Genomic DNA, 21,400 nt, shown 5'->3' with positions numbered 1-21,400 from the left:
AAGAGAAGAGGGAGGAATAGAAATGAGAGAAAATGCAATAACAGAACAAAGGGAAATATGAAAGAGAACAAAAAGAACGGAATAAAAGAAGACGAGGTGTGAGCGTGAAAGCATCGGAGAGAGAGAAGAACGAAAAGAAAGAGATACAGAAGAAAGGAAAAGTTAGTCTGCTGAGACGAAGTACGAAACGAGTGACAAAAAGGAGGGAAAGAAAAGTGGGGAAACGAGTAAGAAGAAACGAAAGACGGAGAGATATACAAGAACGAATAAAAAACAAAACAAGACAAGAACAACTGACCTTAAGTGAAGCGTAATTCCATAACGTTAATCCGCTATATTAAACAAATGACCCAGGTTTATGTGACCAGAAGCGCCAAGCCAGAGTAAAGTCCGGCACACTCCGCAAACATATTGAAGTATCGTACTACCGCCTTAAGTGCTATAACGCGCATAAACGAGCATTGCATGCTAATTAAAGGCAAATATTCTGCCTTGGAGGGATTCTCCCTTCCTGCCAGGACAGTGTGCATGAACTGTGTCAACACTACGAGAGACTTTGTGGGCACACGGGTTTAAAGCTACATCGACGTGGTGAGGTGACATGGGGTTTCACGTCGCATTCCCGATGGTTTCACTAAGGACTTGTTTCCTTGTCAAGACTCGTTGTTTACAAGTCATACTGCAGGAATCCTGTGAGGTGAAGCAACAAACAAACAATGATTTATTTATGCACGTGTGTGTGTGTGGCTGCTTGTCCCTAGCTCGGACTTTCGCCGGTTTATAGTGCCAGGGATACCGTGCCGCGGTTTCACAGGGACACCCCACTCACATACATTATACTGACCCCGAGCCGACCACTCCTTGTTATATCTCATTAACGCCGAGCGCCAGGCAGGTATCAACAAGTACCATCTTACAACGTCTTTTGGTATGACGCGGCTAGGGGATCGAACCACGGACCTTCCACTACAGGCAGGCGCTCTATATATAAACCACAGAGGGTGTTTGTTTAACGCCTCACTCAGCAATATTCAAGGTATATGATGGCGGTCTCAAATAATCGAGTCTGGACCAAACAATCCAGTGATTGACATCATGAACATCGATCCACGCAATTTTGATCGATGACATGCATCAACCATGTCAGCGAGCCTGACCACCCGAACCCGTTAGTCGCCTCTTACGACAAGCATAGTCACCTTTTTTACGGCAAGCATGGGTTGCTGAAAAAACTATTCTAAATGATATTTCTTGGATAACACTTTCTTAGCAAAGTACAAATTCTAGTACTTTGTAGGGTTGAGTCACATCTGTTCGACATCAAGTTCGGCAACTGATAGTCAAGATCACGTACTTTGTGTACCCATCTGACAAGTGTAAATTAGCACGGCTCCCATGGCCGAAAGCTATGAGCACATAATGCCATTTAGAAAGTGGTCAAATGTAACAAATGTTATATTTTGGATAACACTTTCTTAGTAAAGTACAGATTCTAGTATTTTGGGGGTCGAGTTTCATCCCATAAGCTACTCAGCCACCGAGGCTCCACAAAAAATGAAAGTCCGACACCTAGTACTGCCTATTTTCTCACATTAATACACGTAGAACAACAACGTGACATTGTACCTGCAACACATGCATGTCGCATTGTGTCAGGACAATATATAAATTAATGTGTAAATAAACTATGCGTCACCATATCACAAATATTGCGTCACATATTATGTATAATATATACATAGTATTTCAATATACATACGAAAAGCATTAATAATAGGAATTATTTAATATATATGTTTTTGTGATATGTACTACATTTCTTTACCAGGCGATTATTGGTCAAATTGCGTTCACGACGAATCACTGGTCGAGAACGACCATGGTAGCTAAATGCCGTTGGGTTGGCCAAGCTTGTGGTTAACCCCCACCCCCATGGCCACCCCCAACCCCCAACCCCACCCAGAAGGCACATCTCATTTATTTCCCTTTCAAACGGCTCTACGTATTTAATGCAAGAAAAAGAAAACCAGTCATTGTTTCCATAACACCGAAAAGTACAAACATGGAGGGATCGAACCCGGACATTTTGTAATACTCACTCACTCACCTCTCGACAACTACCCGTGAAGAACCGGGGAAGAATAGGTCTTCAGCAACCCATGCTTGCCGTAAAGATGACTTTGCTTGTCGTAAGAAGCGACTAACGGAATCGGGTGGTTAGGCTCGCTGACTTGGTTGATGCATGTCATCGACCCCAATAGCGTGGATCGATGCTCATGATGTCAATGACTGAATTGTCTGGCCCGGACTCAATTATTTACAAACCGCCGTCATATAGCTGGAATATTGCTGAGTGCTGCGTTAAACAACAAACAAACAAATTACTCCCCAGCCCTCATACCAGGCATGCCGACACACCAACAACAAAGGGTTAATAGTCTCAAATATATTTACCGTGTCATGTTCCTGACATTTTGACAATTTCAGAAATAAAAGCTTGTTTGCCGGCGCGTCGACAGGTAACCGATTTATTGATTAATGAATGACATAGTTGATATGAAATGAACATATCCATTTTACGTCATTAGAAAGCCCAAACACAAATGTCATCATATACTGAAACAGCAGGGATGTTTCCACAAGGAATATAACTAATATATATTCAAATAAATTCATATGATAAGCTTATAATTATTCAGTAGTATTCTATAACATCATTACCACAATATATTCTCATCAATGAGTCTAGACATATTTGTACCTGTCAACACCTACAAACGAAATTATCTCTGCAAATACGGAGCGACATTAATCATTATAATAAAGCATGAAAAATTATCCGTATTTCATAAGAGCAATCTAATTGCAGGGATGCTCAGGTGATTAGGCCATAAACACTCTCAGTAAATCAACACCGTATTTGTTGATACGCCAAAATATAGTATTTAGGTTCAAACTAAATGATTGTCTTCAATGCCAGTCCCTTGAATTAAGGCAGTGTGGGCGGTACAGAAAAGCCAATTTAGCGTCATTTATTTCCCACCGACACTAATATACTAGGGTGTTCCACATATTACTCAGCGACTGTAAATCCTCAGAAGCCATGTTGATAAATTGAGAAGGAGCGCAGGGAGGGGGAGGTGAGAAGAAGGGGACGCTGGGAGGGATGATGGCAGAGGGGAGTTCAGCCTGAATGATCAGATACGACGCTGATGGAGGCGCTAATGCACTAACGGATAAAGAGAACTCAAATCAAATTTTATAGATTACCCATGATACCTCGAATCAATGAAAAGCGGAAGTATCTCCAGAGTGGTCTACCTTGGATTCGACTCCTCTTGTGGCGATCCATCACACTGTTAGTGCATCCTGACGAGATAAAGGGTCAATCCTAACTAGGAGACTCAATAAGAAGGCAGTTATTGCAGGAAAGAGGCAGCCATTGTTGATCTAATGGTAACAGAGGGCCATAAAATAGGCTAAGCTTTACTTAGATGACAAAGTAAGGATAGTTGTTACGAAAATAGTCATCTGTTATGGCTGTGGCAGGAACACATCGCGGATGCAAGCCTTGTGATAACAGCTTCTAATTTATGACACGTTGTCTCTGTGATTGTAGATATGGAGACTGATGTAGACTGTGAGTATTGTGGGACATCGCATGACCTTCGGATATAACCAAATAAATCGCCAGGGCTGTGAGGAGGGCTAAATTGACGGAATATATTGATAACTTCTATTTCAGCATAATTTCCTGTGTAGCTGATACTAGAGATGTGGTAATCATGGATGGCATTTCTGTGATTTGATATTGCGTGACTGAAATATATTTGATCAGAAGCACTGTGAACTAATCAAAGAACGGAGTTCTAGCTGCTCTGATCAATCGTGTTCTATTTAGTCTCTGACTGTACCAATAAATACAAAGATCTGATTAATGTCCAAAGCATCTGCTGATTTATATACCTCGATGGCGACACACAAGGACACACGACGAGATTTACTGACAAATCGAGGACGTTAGATCTGTATCTAAAGAAATCGTATAAAAACATTCATAGTTGCTCAACTTGTTTTCATGTTTTAAGTTAAGACTGACATCAGGCACAACGGCGAGTTTAAACTTTTAAGTGGGTGAGTGAATGAGGTTTAACTCATGTTTAACATATTAGGGCGTGTCCATGTTCGAGGGAAGCTATCATCGTGGAAACATTTACGAGTATGGTGGGGAAAACCACGTATTTAAATCGGGGAGTCGGTTATGGGAATTTCAGGAACACTCTATCAGTGGTAATCTAAAAGTACCGAACTCTGAACAGAGAGACTTCATGGCCCTATATAATTGTGAACAAATTCACAAGATATGTGTGAATAAAAAATAGATTAAACAATGAATTCAGAATTGTTAATGGGAAGGTAGTTTTAGGCAGTTGCGGGGCTGTGTCGATCGAAATAGCAAAGAACCAAACTTATTGAACGTTATAACTATCTCGCGCTAACATTATGAGAATAGTGTGATAACGAGTTGCTTCCCTTGTCTTGCCCGGTATTTGTCGTCTGTGACTACCTAGATGTAACACTATCGATGGAAGATGCAGTAGTTGTGACCGTGGACTTACACTGATAAGCAAAATAACAACTGACATCTGATCTAACGATGACCAAAATGTTGTCCGTATTGGCAGATAAGGCAGGGACACGGACAGTTCGGATGTGAGGAACACCATGCCGTTCAAAATCTCGGGTAGTAGGTATGACAGGAACACGGACATATTGAAAGTCAAGAACACGGTCAGAATGGATTCCAAGAACACTGGACAGATTGAACGTCAGGAACACGGGCAGTTTTGACGTCAAAGACACGGGCAGTTTTGACGTCAAGGACACGGACAGTTTGGGCGTCAAGGACACGGACAGTTTGGGCGTCAAGGACACGGACAGTTTGGACGTCAAGGACACGGACAGTTTGGGCGTCAAAGACACGGACAGTTTGGGCGTCAAGGACACGGACAGTTTAGGGTCAAAGACACGGACAGTTTTGGCGTCAAAGACACGGACAGTTTGGACGTCAAGGACACGGACAGTTTGGGCGTCAAAGACACGGGCAGTTTTGGGTCAAAGACACGGGCAGTTTGGATGTCAAGGACACGGACAGTTTGGGCGTCAAAGACACGGACAGTTTGGGCGTCACAGACACGGGCAGTTGGGGTGTCAAGGACACGGACAGATTGAACGTCAAGAACACGGGCAGTTTGGACGTCAAAGACACTGACAGTTTGGACGTCAAGGACAAGGGCTGTTGGACGTCAAGGACAAGGGCTGTTGGACGTCAAGGACACTGGCAGTCGGTACGTCAGGAGCATGGGCAGTTGGACGTTTAGAACACGGACAGTTTGGACGTCAAGGGCAAGGGTTGTTGGGACGACAAGAACACCGGCAATTTGACGTCAAGAACACGGACAGTTGGGACGTCAAGAACACTGGCAGTTGGACGTCGAGGACACGGGAAGTTGGACGTCAAGGACACTGGCAGTCGGTACGTCAAGGACACGGGGCAGTTGGGACGTCAAAGACACTGGACAGATTGAACGTCAAGGACACCCTTTTAGCCATCACAGTAAAAGCCTGAAGTGGACACCAGTTAAAACATCGTCCGACAACAAGAAGACGACAGTTTTTGATGATAAATACATATAAACAGTTGGTTGCTATAACATCCAAGCAGAAGGAGCAGGTGACATGTTTGGAATATATCACATGTTTGTTTTGCAGATATGATACCAGGAAGCATGTATTTCACTTCCTGACACGTGATACTGCTAAGCGATATGGCAATGTTGAGTTAACAGAGCCCAAGTAGCTGTTCTCATAATAGAACGTTGCCATACAAACAAACGTCTCCCGACTGCAACAAATAGTACATATATGTTTTAACTGGAATGCAGCAGTGCGTCTTTTTACGCCTGTGCGTTTCAAATATTTTACCGATGGTTGTTTTTCGAGGAAGAAAAAAAGAAAGTTGTGCTAAAGAATGACAATGCAGAACAACTTTTATTACACTCCGTAATAAATCGTGAAGTTGAACTACCTAGCGGTATGCGGTTGTTGTCGTGCATGTCAGGGCACATTAAGAACAGTTTTCCAACACCGAACGTTCAGCATGATTCATTCGGAGACCCTCGGGAAACTGTCGAGCGTACGGAAACACTCGATCACTTACTGAAAATAATGCTATCATTCGGGCAGGCAGAAAAGGACTATGGCATTCGTCACCACTCGCCCCTTTCCGTAACCTGCAAGAAGACTCGTCCCCCTATCGATGAATGTTATGTGCTAAAATACGACAAACCAATCAGAATGCGCGTATGATTTCAAGTACTTCGTCAAAGAATCCCTCAGAAATAATTTTTGATTTTACATATGTCTTGCATCTAAAAATATACCCAAGACACAGTTAAATGTGTTCAATCATACTGTATAATTCCGCACGTCCCGATGCGCTTTAAATTGCATCTGAAATATATATAATATATGGGGAAATAAATGTGAACCATTACGCAACGAATTGACAATTGTTTTAGGTATGCCCGTTTGCGCTAAGACAGAACCCGGTCGCAAAAATGGCCACGAGAGGGGCACGAGTCGCTATTCGGCTTGTCCCGGAATAACACGAGTTGGTCACGAATGGGACCATTCAATACCATTTATTCATAAACATGACATGTTTTAGTCGTACTGTGTACAGATGGTAAGAAACTAGATACACGGTTAAAGATGTCAACTGTGGGATGACGTTGTGCCATGATGCGCATGCGCACAAGTTAAACCTTATTATTAAATGATATATCACACTCAGGCCCACACAGTATATCACGCTGATGTAATCATTAAAAATGTGCCGGGTTCTTATTATGCCGATGCACACCATGTGACAATTTCTATTTAAAATGTGTACATATTCCATAGTTTGATAGCTCGCTGTTGGTTTTCTTTGGTTAGCCTGACAATCTGGAATACTCTTCAGGAGTACTTCTACATAAAAATGAGATCCGTTGGGCGAATGTCAAATCCTTTGAAACGCAAGTTTAAACGCTAACACCTAAAAATCTGAAACATACACAGTTTCCAAAACACGTATGGGTGTATGAAGATTGGCGTCTGTGAAAGGTTCATTGAAGCACACATGCATGCTGCACACACGTGCACATTTGTAACATCTTATATTAGTTTAACGCTAATTAAACTAGACATAACATCATCTTATTACTGTTCCACGTGTGATGTTCCGCTGATTGATAGTTCAGAGGCAATCTTGCCAATCGGAGACTGAATCGCAGAAGGTTTTTCCTTCCAAGAGTCTGGCGGAAGAGGTTTTCGTGTGTGGCCCTGTTTTTTGCTCTGAAGGTTTTGGTAATTGGTACTGGTGCAACATCAGGCAGAGCAGACAGGGGGCGAGGGGAGGGGATGCTTGTTGGCGCACGCTGAATCACAATAACAGATAAACATTGCATAATGTGTGGATGTCAGTGACATTGTTCATCAGTTGGAAGAGGGCGATTTGGGAGGTTGTAAGGTTGTCTGGCACGGACATCGTGAGTCGGCACGGCAGTATCTGTACATGTGATGCATATTAAAGAGTGTAGGCCAGCGTGACAGACTGTGTGATATAATGGGTGTGTGACGGAGTGTGTGAAATATAGAACAGGGTTTGGGTCAACTTGAAAGATTATTACCCAAATAGCAGAGAAATGAGAGGGACTTAATTTTTCGGTTTTTACGATTTGTTTGTTTGTTGTTTAAATGTCATAGACTTCATTCACTGGTTGTATTTCACTGTGTCAACCTTCACAAACCAGGAAGTGAAGTATAGAGATGTCTTGAGGTATTGATCAGCTGTCGAACACTTGGTATAAGTTGTTACCCAAGACCAAATATCATATTCGGATGGGAATCTGTAACTAGCATACACGACAGGGAATGGGACGCACAGCGAACTAGTGAGTAGAAACGCGATAATGTGACAGTTAACTTGGAGTGTTTGTTTGTTGTTTAACGCCGCACTCAGCAATATTCCAGCTATATGACGGCGGTCTGTAAATGATCGAGTCTGGACCGGATTCCAGTGATTGACATCACGAGCATCGACCCACGCAATTGGGATCAATGACATGCATCAACCAAGTCAGCTAGCCTGACCACCCGATCCCGTAAGTCGCCTCTTACGACAAGCATAGTCGCCTTTTACGGCAAGCATGGGTTGCCGAAGACCAATTCTATCCCGGATCTTCACGGGAGTGAGTGGGTGCGGTGAGTGAGTGAGTGAGTGGCCGGGTGCGGTGAATGAGAGGGTGGGTGACTGGGTGGGTGAGTGAGTGAGTGAGTGAGTGAGTGGCCGGGTGCGGTGAATGAGAGGGTGGGTGACTGGGTGGTTGAGTGAGTGAGTGAGTGAGTGAGTGAGTGAGCGACTTTAATCCATATTCCATCAAGTACAGGTCAGCTCCAAAAATGAATTGTGCGCGGGTGTGGAATCAAACCAGGATATTCGAAGTGATATGCACACATAAACTAGTAGGCTATTCCATCGTAAAGGGACGCATGAAACGCGTACATGTCAAATAAACCTTCAACGCCATTTCCAATTTATTTTATTTTATTTTTAGTTCACAATAAATAGTCAATTAACATGGCGTCCACTTATTAATGCAACTGATTACATCATTGTACAATCAGGTTTAGCTATTTTAGACATGTAGTACCTTTGATGTTTTGGCAAAAGGAAATTGTTTATGTAATAACAGTAAAAATACAAATATGATAATAATCTATATCATATAACGCCAGGCAAACTGGTTTGATATCTCATTAAGCATGAGAACGACGCAAGAGGGTAAAAAACAAACATACCAGGTAATGTCGGACAAATATACCTTTGTGCATACATGCATGTTTACTACTTCTGATACTGTTTACAATAAACAGAGAAGTTATGTGGTCGATGACGACCATTGGTGTATAGATAGCATCGGCACCTTAAAGTTGCCGGAAGCCTGATGTGGCAAGCGACACTTTTAGGCTCTCTATTTATGGAGCTTCTTCCGCTGTTGAAAGAAAGGAAAACATTTCACGTCTAGGGGGGATTGATGTTCAAATTACTTTCTGAATATACTGCCTTGGCTAAAAATATTATTAATAACTAGAAAAAAGCGGTCTGCTTTCCAATACTGTGATTGTTTCTGTGGTTATATAAAGACTGACGTAAGCGTTACGCCCACGTGGAGCGATGTCTTCACCAGCTGGAGAATGGTCTCGACATCAACAACGTTGTCAACGCCTTCAGAAAAATTATTCTGAATATAGCCCATAAATGGAAGCAATAGACGTAACGGCAGCCTATCGATGACGGTGCAGCGCACGGCATGGAGTCGTGATTAAACCCAAGAGGAAAAATTTCACGGCAACAAAACACAACGCAAGCTAAAAGTATTCTTTGAATTTCAATGAGATTTCCTTAGCGAAAAGGAACGCATTTTTTTCATCAAACGTCATATGGCGTTCTGCTCCGTGAGACGTATATAGACTTGGCATATTGCTTCAGACAAATGCATGTCTAAATATATAGCTTCCGAGAAATACATGTCTACATATAGGTTGTTACAATGTGTCAATACAGTCATTCGCCTTGGGCTTTCATCTTGAATCGATTTATAACAGAAAAGATTACGTAATGTACAGTGTTGAACAAAAAAGATGACATGGATGCATGGCAGTGGTGTGAAGACGGATGTCGGCCGCATAGGAGGGACGCTGCAGCGGGCCCGACATACATCACTGACAGGACTAGAGGATGGAAGTCTTTATCCGGTTTGATTTGGTCACGAACACACATGTACAACTGAGCTATATTAGCTTCATCAGTTTGTAAATTGCGCCTTTTCTCCTAATCACTTGATCAGATACAATTTTGTCGAATTCATTTCACACTGAAAAAGAAATAATATTTATTAAGTCACTTTATTTCATGTAAGGAATTCCAGGATTTCGTTTCGTGCCATAAAGCACATGCTTGTTGGCGTGTGTGTGCGTGCGAGTGTGTGAAGGGAAGGAAAGATACTTCAGTTTTCTATTGGATGCTGGGGTGAGGGTAATTAATGGCTAGGTTACGGGCGTGGCTGTGCATGTGGAGTGGAGCGTGGATTGTGGATATGGAGTGCGAGTGTGGAACGTGGGTGTGGATATGGAACGTTGGTATGAATGTGGAGCGTGGAGTGTGGATGTGGAGTGCGAGTGTGGAGCGTGGGTGTGGATGTGGAGTGCGAGTGTGGATGTGGAGCGTGGATGTGGAGTGCGAGTGTGGAGCGTGGGTGTGGATGTGGAGTGCGAGCGTGGATGTGGAGAGTGGACTTGGATGTGGAGTGTGGGTGTGGATGTGGAGCATGGGTGTGGATGTGGAGCGTTGATGTGGAGTGCGAGTGTGGAGCGTGGATGTGGAGAGTGGACTTGGGTGTGGAGTGTGGGTGTGGGTGTGGAGCGTGGGTGTGGATGTGGAGCATGGGTGTGGAGTGCGAGTGCGAGCGTGGAGGGTGGGTGTGGATGTGGAGCGTAGGGCGTGGATGTGGAGCGTGGGTGTGGAGAGTGGATGTGGGTGTGGAGTGCGAGTGTGGAGCGTGGGTGTGGATGTGGAGCGTTGTTGTGGATGTGGAGCGTAGAGTGTGGATGTGGAGCATGGGTGTGGATGTGGAGCGTGGGTGTGGATGTGGAGCATTGGTGTGGATGTGGAGAGTGGATGTGGACTTGGATGTGGAGCGTGGGTGTGGATGTGGAGCGTAGAGTGTGGATGTGGAACATGGGTGTGGATGTGGATGTGGAGAGTGGATGTGGAGAGTTGACTTGGATGTGGAGAGTGGACTTGGATGTGGAGAGTGGACTTGGATGTGGAGAGTGGACTTGGATGTGGAGCGTGGGTGTGGATGTGGAGCGTGGGTGTGGATGTGGAGCGTAGAGTGTGGATGTGGAGCATGGGTGTGGATGTGGAGAGTCGACTTGGATGTGGAGTGTGGGTAAAAAAATGAAACCAACATGAAATGATTATTCGATGGTGATGTATTTGAAAGGGTATCATACATGTGTTATGGGCCTTTTTTCGCAGTGTTTCGGTGACTGTTTTTAATCTTGTAACGTTTTCATAACGTTCATCGCTTTTTTTATTAAATCCAATTTGATATTTTCTTTTGCCCGACAGTTTATTATTGATACAGAGAATACATCCGAGACCTTGAACGTGAAGAAACAGCGTACTATGAAATAGCTGAGGCACTCCACCGTTTCCCCACACAGGACATTTAGAGATGAAATACAGCCCGGGCGTTGAACCTTGCTGTAGTGCAGGTGTATGTTATCATATAATGACACATCACATCAGTAACTGCAAGGAATCAATGTGCACTTGCCGCCCATCCAAGTTGCATGTGAATATATACATCAGCGAAGGCAAAAACACAGACAAGCGTCTAGCAGATGTTGATACGCAGTCGACATACAAAACAAAAACCGTTGATTCAAAGAAACAGAGTATTTACATGTGCAGTTAGATTGTGGTGGAACTGACAGGTACATGGTTCTTTAGGGGTGTGGAGCCAACACGGAAGTGCTGAGATAGACCTTATCCGATCCCCCGTGGGATTTATGGGGCAGAATAGGCCTATATAGCAATGTTGTCGAATAGGAGTATTGTGTGGGTACAATGGAGTGCGAATGTGACCAACGACTGGATGGGTGCCACCTGACCCTCTCCGCTGTGGATTGCCTGTTGTAGCGTGACTGATGGTGATGGCACAAGAACTGGTTTCCTTGTTCCAGACTCGACACCCGGCAATGTTTTAGCATTGCTAAAAGCGGACTAAGACCCCAGTCAGTTGCTGTGACTTGACACGATGATGGAGACGCGTTGCGATTGTTATTTTACAGTGAAGGCACATTGGCCTCAACTCGGTATGTCATTTTCGGCGATTCGAACCCTGATCGTCCACAGTGTGCTCAACTTTCAGTTCATACACGTCCGTCATCGTGCCTCCACATGATTGTATTTTATAAAAGAAAACATCTACTACCTTCGTTGACATGCCAGTACAAAGCAGGCCCGACGTCGCCCATCTTCCCAAGGCAAGAGTATAGTTACACTAGACTTTATCAATGCCTAGTTTACCAATGTACCAAGTTACAAAATTAATGTATTCTTCTTCTTCTTATTATTATTGTTTTTGTTGTTGTTGTTGTTGTTTAGTTTCCACCCTTCCAATTTTAAGTGCACTTTTCTTGGCTCGATCGTGGCGCCACCCCGTGTTGAACACGAGTTGTGTCCCTTGTGATAAAACTAGATATCCAATCAGATCGCTGTTCTCATTTCGTATGTCTTCACAAAGATGACTACCACAGCAGACGATCTGTTCGATTAGATGACGAAAAGATTTGAGATTTCTTCACTGACAGACAAACAAAATGACAGAGTAATACAGTTGAGATACTTATTACTGGCGCACATCGCTCTTACCGTAATAGAGGCATACAGACCACACAGTATCAGGCAACATTGCACATCGCGGTAACATAAAACGTCGTCTAAAGCCTACACTGCATCTCAGTCCCAGCAATAAGCGTTTAGTCGTTCGAGTTAAAGAAACCACTGAAATTTGCACCCATATATATAAATTTAAAGTGTTTGGGTGAGTTGATTGAAAACTTTGAAACACTGAGAAAACATTTGTCTCGCTTACGTTTTGGAGAAATTCAGCGCAAATTCGTCAGGCGGTCTTTGTGGCCAATAGCAGCAACCACGTTTTGGGAACATGGAAGTTGACTTTGGAAAACGTTCTCTGTTTGGAATATGGATATGTGCACAGTGCAGTAAGCTTGAAATGGAAAAGGTGAGAATTAGACTTCCCTACATACACGAAGGTGGAGTGAGTGAGTGAGTGAGTATGGTTTTACGCCGCTTTTAGCAATATTCCAGCAATATCACGGCGGGGGACACCAGAAATGGGCTTCACACATTGTACCCATGTCGGGAATCGAACCCGGGTCTTCGGCGTGACGAGCGAACGCTTTAACCACAAGGCTACCCGACCGCCCCTTACACGCAGGTGGAAACTCTTTCCTCGAGAAGATGGAAGAGCTAATGAAACTGTTCTGCTCCCATTATTGACATGGGCCGTTTGACAAAGGTATTTTAGTGCTAAGACAATCGTAACTCCAATACTTTAATATTAGTCGTACGAGAGTCGTAGCTAAGATCGCTCTGTGGTGCAGGTAGCTTTATTAACTACGGTTAAAACACCATCCACACGCTGCCGAATATTATTAATTTTTATGTATCTCCACATATTCCCTTTTAAAATCAATATTCATTGACGATCAGTTTAAAATGCAATCTTTAACACATGAAAATCACATCCAAGCAAATTGCTATGGTAATGAACGGCGGTTTTTGCTGAAACAGGCCACTGTTTCCTTGCCCTACAAGAAATCTTCCTCTACAAAGCATGCTACATCGACTTTTATGTTTCGTGGGGAAGTCGGGAGATAAATGAGAACAAATACGGATGTGGCAAAGAGTTTGCAACTTTAAAGAGTCAATGTTAGTGTTCCGAGGCGGTGTTTGGGGATTATAGCGATGTGCGTTCCCATTTCAGTCGCGTCCATCACTAAGTTGCTGAGGGCAACTATGCATTATGATATACTAACATCCCACTGGCCCAGAGATATCACTATACGCATTGTGTAAACGTGGATGCAGACAATGACTGCTCAGAAGCAGACTCTACGGACCAAATCACTGTTTTGGGGCGGTCTGGCCGCATTCGTCAATGTTCGACCATCTCCGTAACCTGATATGGCGTGTCCCGGAATGACACGAATGGACCCGAATGTCTCCAACACAGAGTCCAATTGATGAGGTTACCAGAGGGTAGAGAGGAATGGGTGATATGGTTCTGTGAGGAGCATCATGGGAGGGAAGCTGGTGCACGCTGTCTGGCGGTAGGAGAACGATGTATTAACCTGCGGTGCAGAGATTTCTCGGATTGTGATTTTAAATCTACGTGGCTCAGCTTTGCTTAATAATTATTAATTTTCATAAATTCGCGTATACCGAGTAGGAGGCCGGATCGTGGAAGATGAAGACGTCGCCCTCTTCTTATAGCTTCCAGCAAAGATACGCCCTTTCATCATCTACGGTAGGCACGGGTGGCCCAGTCGTCTTAGGCGCCGCGATTCGCTGCACAGAGATGCGTCCCTTGGGCACACCAGAAACCTATGATTGTGGGTTCGAATCCCGGTTCGCCCCGATTATGTTTCTAGGTTTGTCAGCAACATACCCGTGCTCGTGGGTTTCACCGAAGTGGTAAACGTCTGAGACCCGCATCACTTCGGGCTTTCCTCCCACATTAAGCTGACACGCCGCGATATAACTGGAATACTGTTAAAAGCGGCGTTAAACCCAACTCATTCACTCACTCATCATATACGTACAGTGAGTTGATGTTATTCAAATATATAAAAGCAACAAAACCGAGGCCACAAACACGGTCCATTGCACGGTTCCGACTTACCGTGATCATGTTTATGAATCACTAAATATCACATACCGATGACACTAGGTGTTCTCGAAAGGGGGAACGTACCCTGTCCCACAGGTGGCACCCGTAACAAACACATGCAAAGGCCAGTAAACATTGTTTGTTGTTGTTTAACATCACAATCAGCATTATTCCAGCTATATGACGGCGGTCTGTAAATAATCCAGACTGGACCAGACAATCCAGCGATTGACATTGTGAGCATCGATCTACTCAATTGGGATACGATGACATGGATCAACCAAGTCAGCGAGCCTGACCACCCGATCCCGTTAGTCGCCTCTTACGACAAGCATAATCACCTTTTTACGGCAAGCATGGGTACTTTACTTGGGACCGGTTTTAACCCAGAATTCCCACCGGCTTTATGTGTGAGTGAGTGAGTTGGATTTGTCTACCCTTTTAGCAAGATTCCAGCATATCACGGCGGAACGCAACCCTTAGACTGCTGTGTTAAAAAGGTCTTGATTATGTAAGTGTGAATCACAACATATAGAGCACCGACTCCTTGGTCTAGTGGTAAAGCGTCCGCCAGGTCTTTAAAAGACGTCATAAGATGGTACTTGTTCGGCCTTTAGGGGCTAAAACAAGGACCGGACGGCTCACACACACACGCAAGAACATGCACGTCGCAATATAAGTGCAATAATCTTCGACGCGAAGTTAAATCCAATTTCAACTCACCTCGCCTCATCTCACAACGTTCAGTACTTCTATGTTAATCAGGGGCGGTCGGGTAGCCTAGTGGTTAATGCGTTCGCTCGTCACGCCGAAGACCCGGGTTCGATTCCCGACATGGGTACAATGGGTGAAGCCCATTTCTGGCGTCCCCCGCCGTGATATTGCTGGAAAATTGCTAAAAGCGGCGGAAAAACCATACTCACTGAATACGTTAATCTAAACGTGTTTGTTTGTCTTCAGTATCATGACTCTCCAGGACTAGGATATCACGATATTCTATCTCGCCGTGCAGTTTCTCGTGCAGGGTGTTGTTGAAAAATGGGCTCGTGTACCGCCGTTTGTGTTTAACGAGAAAATAAAGACTGATTGATTGCCGGCCATAATGTACCCTACGCCAATAGACATTTTCTGTTTATTGATGACTTGCTCATGTATTTATTTACGCTGCTATACATGAGCTGGACAGAATTCATTAGAATTGTGAATTATATGGTGATAAATCTGCAAATCATAACAAGGTTTTCTCCGAAAACTATTTTGAAACCAATAACCGATTAAGGATATTGATGGTTTACCGTCAAGAGGCAAACGAATAGTGTTGATACGGTATGTTTGTATGGCCTGTATGTGTTTGTACTGATTGTTTCTTGGTGCACTGTGGTGTTATTGTGAGTGAGTGAGTTGAGTTTAACGCCGCTTTGAACAGTATTCCAATTATATCACGGCGTCTCTGCTTAATGTGGGAGCAAAGCCTGAAGTGGTGCAGGTCTCAGACGTTTACCGCTTTTGTGAACCCACGAGCATGGGTTTGGTGCTGAAAAACCTCGAAACATTTTCGGGGCAAATCTGTATTCGAAATCTGAACCCACGATCATAGGTTTCTGGCCTGACCAAAGAACGCAACACGGTATCAGAATACAACCATGGTCATGGGCACAAGTTCATTTATAAATGCGCCAGATTGCATGCACCAAGTTAATGATCATGCAGGTTATGCTACAGCAAGGAAAACGTCGCGGCTTGGGGCGAAGGGTTTTGAAGTTGGACTGAATAGAACTGCTTGAAAGGTGAGGTGAAATGGGGTTAAACGTCGCGTCCAAGATTATTGCACTTATATAGCGGCGTGCACGCACGGGTATGTGTGTGTGTGTGTGTGTGGCTGCTTGTGATAGTCCGGACTGATGCTGATTTATAGTGCTAGCCCACTGAGATACCATGCCGCAGTTTAACATGAATACCCCACTCAGACACAGTATACTGACTCCGAGCCGACCAGTCCTTGTTTTAGCCCCTTAATGCCGAGCGCCAGACAGGGTAACAACAAGTACCATCTTTTAACGTCTTTTGGTATTTGGGGCTGGGGATCGAACCCCCGACCTTCCGCTCTCCGGGCGGACGCTCTACCATTAGACCACGGAGGCGGTCGAACTGCTTGATAAGGTAAATCTTTAGATGTGCCTTGAATGACGGGAGTGGCGGTAAGAGCTTAAGTAATGTTGGTAGCTTGTTCTAAAGTGCTGAAGCACAGTATTCGAATGGTGACTTGGTAAACCAGTGACTGAAAGCATGAGCGACGATCCGCGTCATCGTGGCACGATGACACACTTCCTGTCATCTCACACAACCTTACCACTAGATCCGTAGTTTAGTCAACTCTTACAAACAGCATGCGGTAATGGGGACCTTCTCTGGCCTGGGACACCAGCAGCTGGATCTATAGTAGCTTCCTTTAGGCTGACAACAGTTATAAGTTATCCACGGTCTCCAGGGGCACATAGGCTGATGTACCCACTATGTTAGTTCATGTTTCCCGGGCCCAAAGGAACGAGTATTGAACATAAACAACAGAGAGGGAACATCGACCAATGTCACCCAAAGGACCGGTGGACAACGAATTTATCTTACCGCACACCGAATTGTATGTCTCATGCAGGCTGCTTTGGGCCGAATCGGCAAGAATACCACAGTTAGGCAAAATGGCAGACGACAGGAAATAAACGTATTAGGAGTTATATTTCCCCAGATCTATTTCATTCGGAAAATATCTAAATATCGGAAAAAGGCTTCCAACATCACTATTTCGACATACAAGAATGCGGTTGGTATCTTTCAAATTTAATGCCGACAGTTCGGCAATTCGAACGGGGAATACAAGAAATGTACCTCACATGTTAGCTGGGTACATTGAAAATAAAAGAATGGGTCTCAGCCAGTCAGAATGAATATAACATTTTTGTATAAGGTGAGATAATAGATCATAGCATCACTACGTCAGTCGGTCTGTGTTAAAGTATTGAAGTTACAAGAGTCTTGGCAGAACTGCTACACCTTGTGAAACAGCACTGTTCTTTTGGGTATTGTATGAGGTTCTAAGATAGATTAGTTACTGTGTTTTTGGCCAGACGTATTCGTCAGTGTCACCTTCATGTAAAGCCCTGGTATGAGACTGGTACTGAAATTGATTTTCCTCCAGCTGAACAAAGAAGGTTTCAATAGGAACAGGTGTTGATATATCATGTTCCTTACTCTCATACAAATAGGGCAAAATGAAGTTTGGTCGCGACATATTTTGCAATTCCCTCAATCTCCTCGTAACTCGTAAATTGAACTTGTTCTTCTATGATCGCACTGGTCAGTGACACTGTTATTCCATACAGACCCAATCCTCCGGTCAATATGCACGATATCTCCCGGCTGGGCTATAAGTTTCTGTGTTGGCATATGTCTGACGCATCTAATCCTCTCGCCGTGTCTCCCTGGCAGTAACTGGTAATTAAGACAAGTGCATGGGTTAGAGGAGGTATCTTTCCGACCAGTGTTGATATTACTAGACACAAGCAAATCTCCCAGAAGATGTACAACCCGTTTAGAGCCCTCATTTGTCGGGGTCGCGGCAGCATGGAACTCGCATGGTATCAACTCTTATTGCAGGGGACATCGTACATCGATTCTGTCTTCATGTCAAGTCCACACGAGACCATCACGTCAATGCGATATATTACTTAAGTGCATCGTGCTCATCCCGCCTCTTAGTGAATTTTACAGGCCCAATTAACGAAATTCGGCAGAAGGAAGACCTTTATATGCTTTTGTCAGACAGATGTCATAAATTGGGTATTAAGTGGATTTATTGTCCACATTTTTACCGGTTAATTAAACGACGAGTACGTATTTCCTTATAGTATATTAATAGTTTGTGTAATTGCTTTAACTGCATGTGAAATACTGAGGCAATAACTGTTAAAATAAGATGTCACTTAAGCCAGAACAAACTCGCGAATCACACATGATTAGTCAAGGTAATTCAGAGTTGGGCAACAAGCCAACTTAGAAAATTACAGAAATATGTATATTCTTTTAACAGCGGGTTCCGATATATCAGTGCCATCTTCTCTCACTGCGTAGTATAAACAACTGTTTATGCTCACTGTCATTCCTTGCGTTGTCATACACCAATTGATGTCTCTTCAAGAACCATGGCCATTGAATCAAGGGTAATTGCTCTATACTGAAGGCATGCCATGACAGTGTAAACACCTCGTTATAACGCTAGTACCCATCTCACACAATAAACAGTCAGAATAAGGCAAACTCACTTTCTCCGATATCGTTGTTGTTGTTGTTGTTGTGGATCTCATCGACGACGTAGTTGTCGTAAAGACGCAAACAATGTTTGCTCCAAAACAACTACGACCGTCTCACGGCAACCAAATATGCGCAGAAAATCAAAGATATTGTGAACAAAACAGGATGTTATGAAAATGACCCAGTCATGTCGAGCCAAATGAAGCATTGGTGAAGGCCAGAAACGTCAATATCCTCAGCTGATTATGCCGATGGAGACTTAATGGCAATGGCTGTGCTTCATGTAGCCAGCTATGCTTGAATTTCAAGATCTGTCGACTTAAGAAAACTCACTTGATTCACATTCTGTTCGTTAAAATAGCTGTTTCATTATCGGCGTCAGGGATGGAACATGCTTAAATAGTTTGGGAGAACAGCAGTCTCGGGTATGATAAGGACGCCATTGCAACATTGCATTACCTTCTAATTTAAAATCAAATGAGAACGTATTACGTGACTCCCTAATGTAGTCAAAACATTCTTTTCTATTAAAATAAAACCTTTATCAAGCAGCAAAATGTCTTCAGATCGGGAAGTGGCATGCCTAAAAATGTACGAAGGCTATTAACACAGCTTCAACGTCAGGGAGAACCTCCCTGTCTAACATTTACGTAGTCCCGAGGCATAAAATTTTGCATTGCGGCGATAACAAATGCTGCGAATGCTTAACCTCCAATTAAAGCATATCTGCATTTTCGACAGCTCCTTACCGCGTCGTAAGATAGGCATACTGTAGGGAGTTCAGACTGAGTTATAGGAAGTAGGGGAAATAAATCTAACTAAATGAGGTTTCTACAGGTGCGCTTGAAAAGTGTGGGGACCACAGCAAACTGTACAGTGTTTTAAATTGGTAATTTATAAGTTGACATTACAACAACGCTCGTTTGCTACTCGCTGTTGGATATAACCGTTTTTATTCCCCGGTAACACGGCACGTGTTGTCTTTGTTCCGAAGTTTAAAACATTCATTTACATTTTAGATGCTTTGCAATATTTTGCCTGTTCTGCATTTGTTCATTTCCAGTTGTCATTATATTTCAATAGCTGTCACTTAGCGCCAGGCTCCTCTTCGCAAACAGCCATTAGTAATGGTTAGTGAAGCCATCTCAACTCCACTTCAAAGGGGCTCTATATGGGTACGCATACACATTACATCAACGATCGTGATAAACAGCACAGAGTTGAGCTATCTTTTAAAGATTGTTTTCTTATGAAAATAAAACTGAAATAAACGCACGGGCGCCTGTATATCGACGTTTTTAAGAATGATTCATGGCGGCTTGAACGAACTGTTAGTCACGTGACAGGAGAATATTTACAGTTTAGTTTGTAGGGCGGAGACTAATGGAACCGGATGGAACCGGATCAGTACTGGAGTCGAGGCTTCTATAGCGCGAGAGGCATCTTGTATAACGGGAAGTACTGTAATGTCTAAAGCGTTATAGAGCGAGAGGCATCGTATTACACAACTACTGATGTGTCGAAGTGTTATAGAGCAAGAGGCATCGTATTACACAACTACTGATGTGTCGACGTGTTATAGAGCGAAAGGTATCGTATTACACAACTACTGGTGTGTCGAAGTGTTATAGAGCGGGAGGCATCGTATTACACAACTACTGATGTGTCGAAGTGTTATAGAGCGAGAGGCATCGTATTACACAACTACTGATGTGTCGACGTGTTATAGAGCGAAAGGTATCGTATAACACAACCACTGATGTGTCGAAGTGTAATAGAGCGAGAGGCCTCGTATTACACAACTACTGATGTGTCGAAGTGTTATAGAGCGAGAGGCATCGTATTACACAATCACTGTTGTGTCGCAGTGTTATATAACGAGATGCATCGTATTATTATGCAACTATTATTGTGCCGAAGTATTATAGAGCGCGAGGCATCGTGTATAAAGGGAGGTAGTGTTCGCTCGAAGTGTTATAGAGCGAGAGGCATCGTATTACACAACTACTGTTGTATCGAAGTGTTATAGAACGAGGTGTATCGTATTATTGTACAACGACTGTTGTGACGAAGTATTACAGAGCGAGAGGCATCGTACTAACATACATCTACTGCTGTGTCGAAGTGTTCTAGAGCGTGAGGAAACGTAATGCAGTTGAGTATTGCTATCCCGATCTGTTATAGAGCAACACAACATCGTTATATTTACTATTGATACACTTATCGAAAAGTCATTACATAGTTAGACGTGATTATACACATGAAATAATGTTCTCGATAGAGAAAAAAATATGGTTCCACAGAATGTAATACTGCATTGTCGTAGTGGTTTTGCATATAGTACCAATAAGTATACACAATTACAAATCTAAGCCTGAAAGCCATCACCAAGAGTTATAATCACCAACTAAACGCCATGCATGCATATGAGTAGTCTGTCTTAAAGACCCTGATACAAATATATCAAAATAAGCCCATGCAAGTCTATAATGTTTGCCAAGTCT

The 21,400-nt window shown here is 43.4% G+C and overlaps 1 protein-coding gene across 5 annotated transcripts in view; it reads right to left on the bottom strand.

The window, feature by feature from the left end:
- The window catches only part of LOC124145661 (5-hydroxytryptamine receptor 4-like), a 123,431-nt gene that overhangs the window by 71,297 nt on the left and 30,734 nt on the right, over positions 1-21,400 (bottom strand). Inside the window, exon 1 of one of the 5 annotated variants that reach the window (XM_046515517.2) lies at positions 299-423. The exons of the other annotated variants lie outside the window; for them this stretch is intronic. The gene's annotated coding sequence lies outside the window, so the exon portion shown is untranslated. Of the gene's footprint in view, positions 1-298; positions 424-21,400 lie in introns of those variants that run through there. 5 annotated transcript variants of the gene reach the window in all.

This window comes from Haliotis rufescens, unplaced genomic scaffold, assembly GCF_023055435.1.
Source record: "Haliotis rufescens isolate VD_foot unplaced genomic scaffold, xgHalRufe1.0.p SCAF_12, whole genome shotgun sequence".
NCBI lineage: Eukaryota > Metazoa > Mollusca > Gastropoda > Lepetellida > Haliotidae > Haliotis > Haliotis rufescens.
The sequence above is the reverse complement of the archived record's forward strand: the minus strand, read 5'-3'. Positions and strand labels throughout refer to the sequence as shown.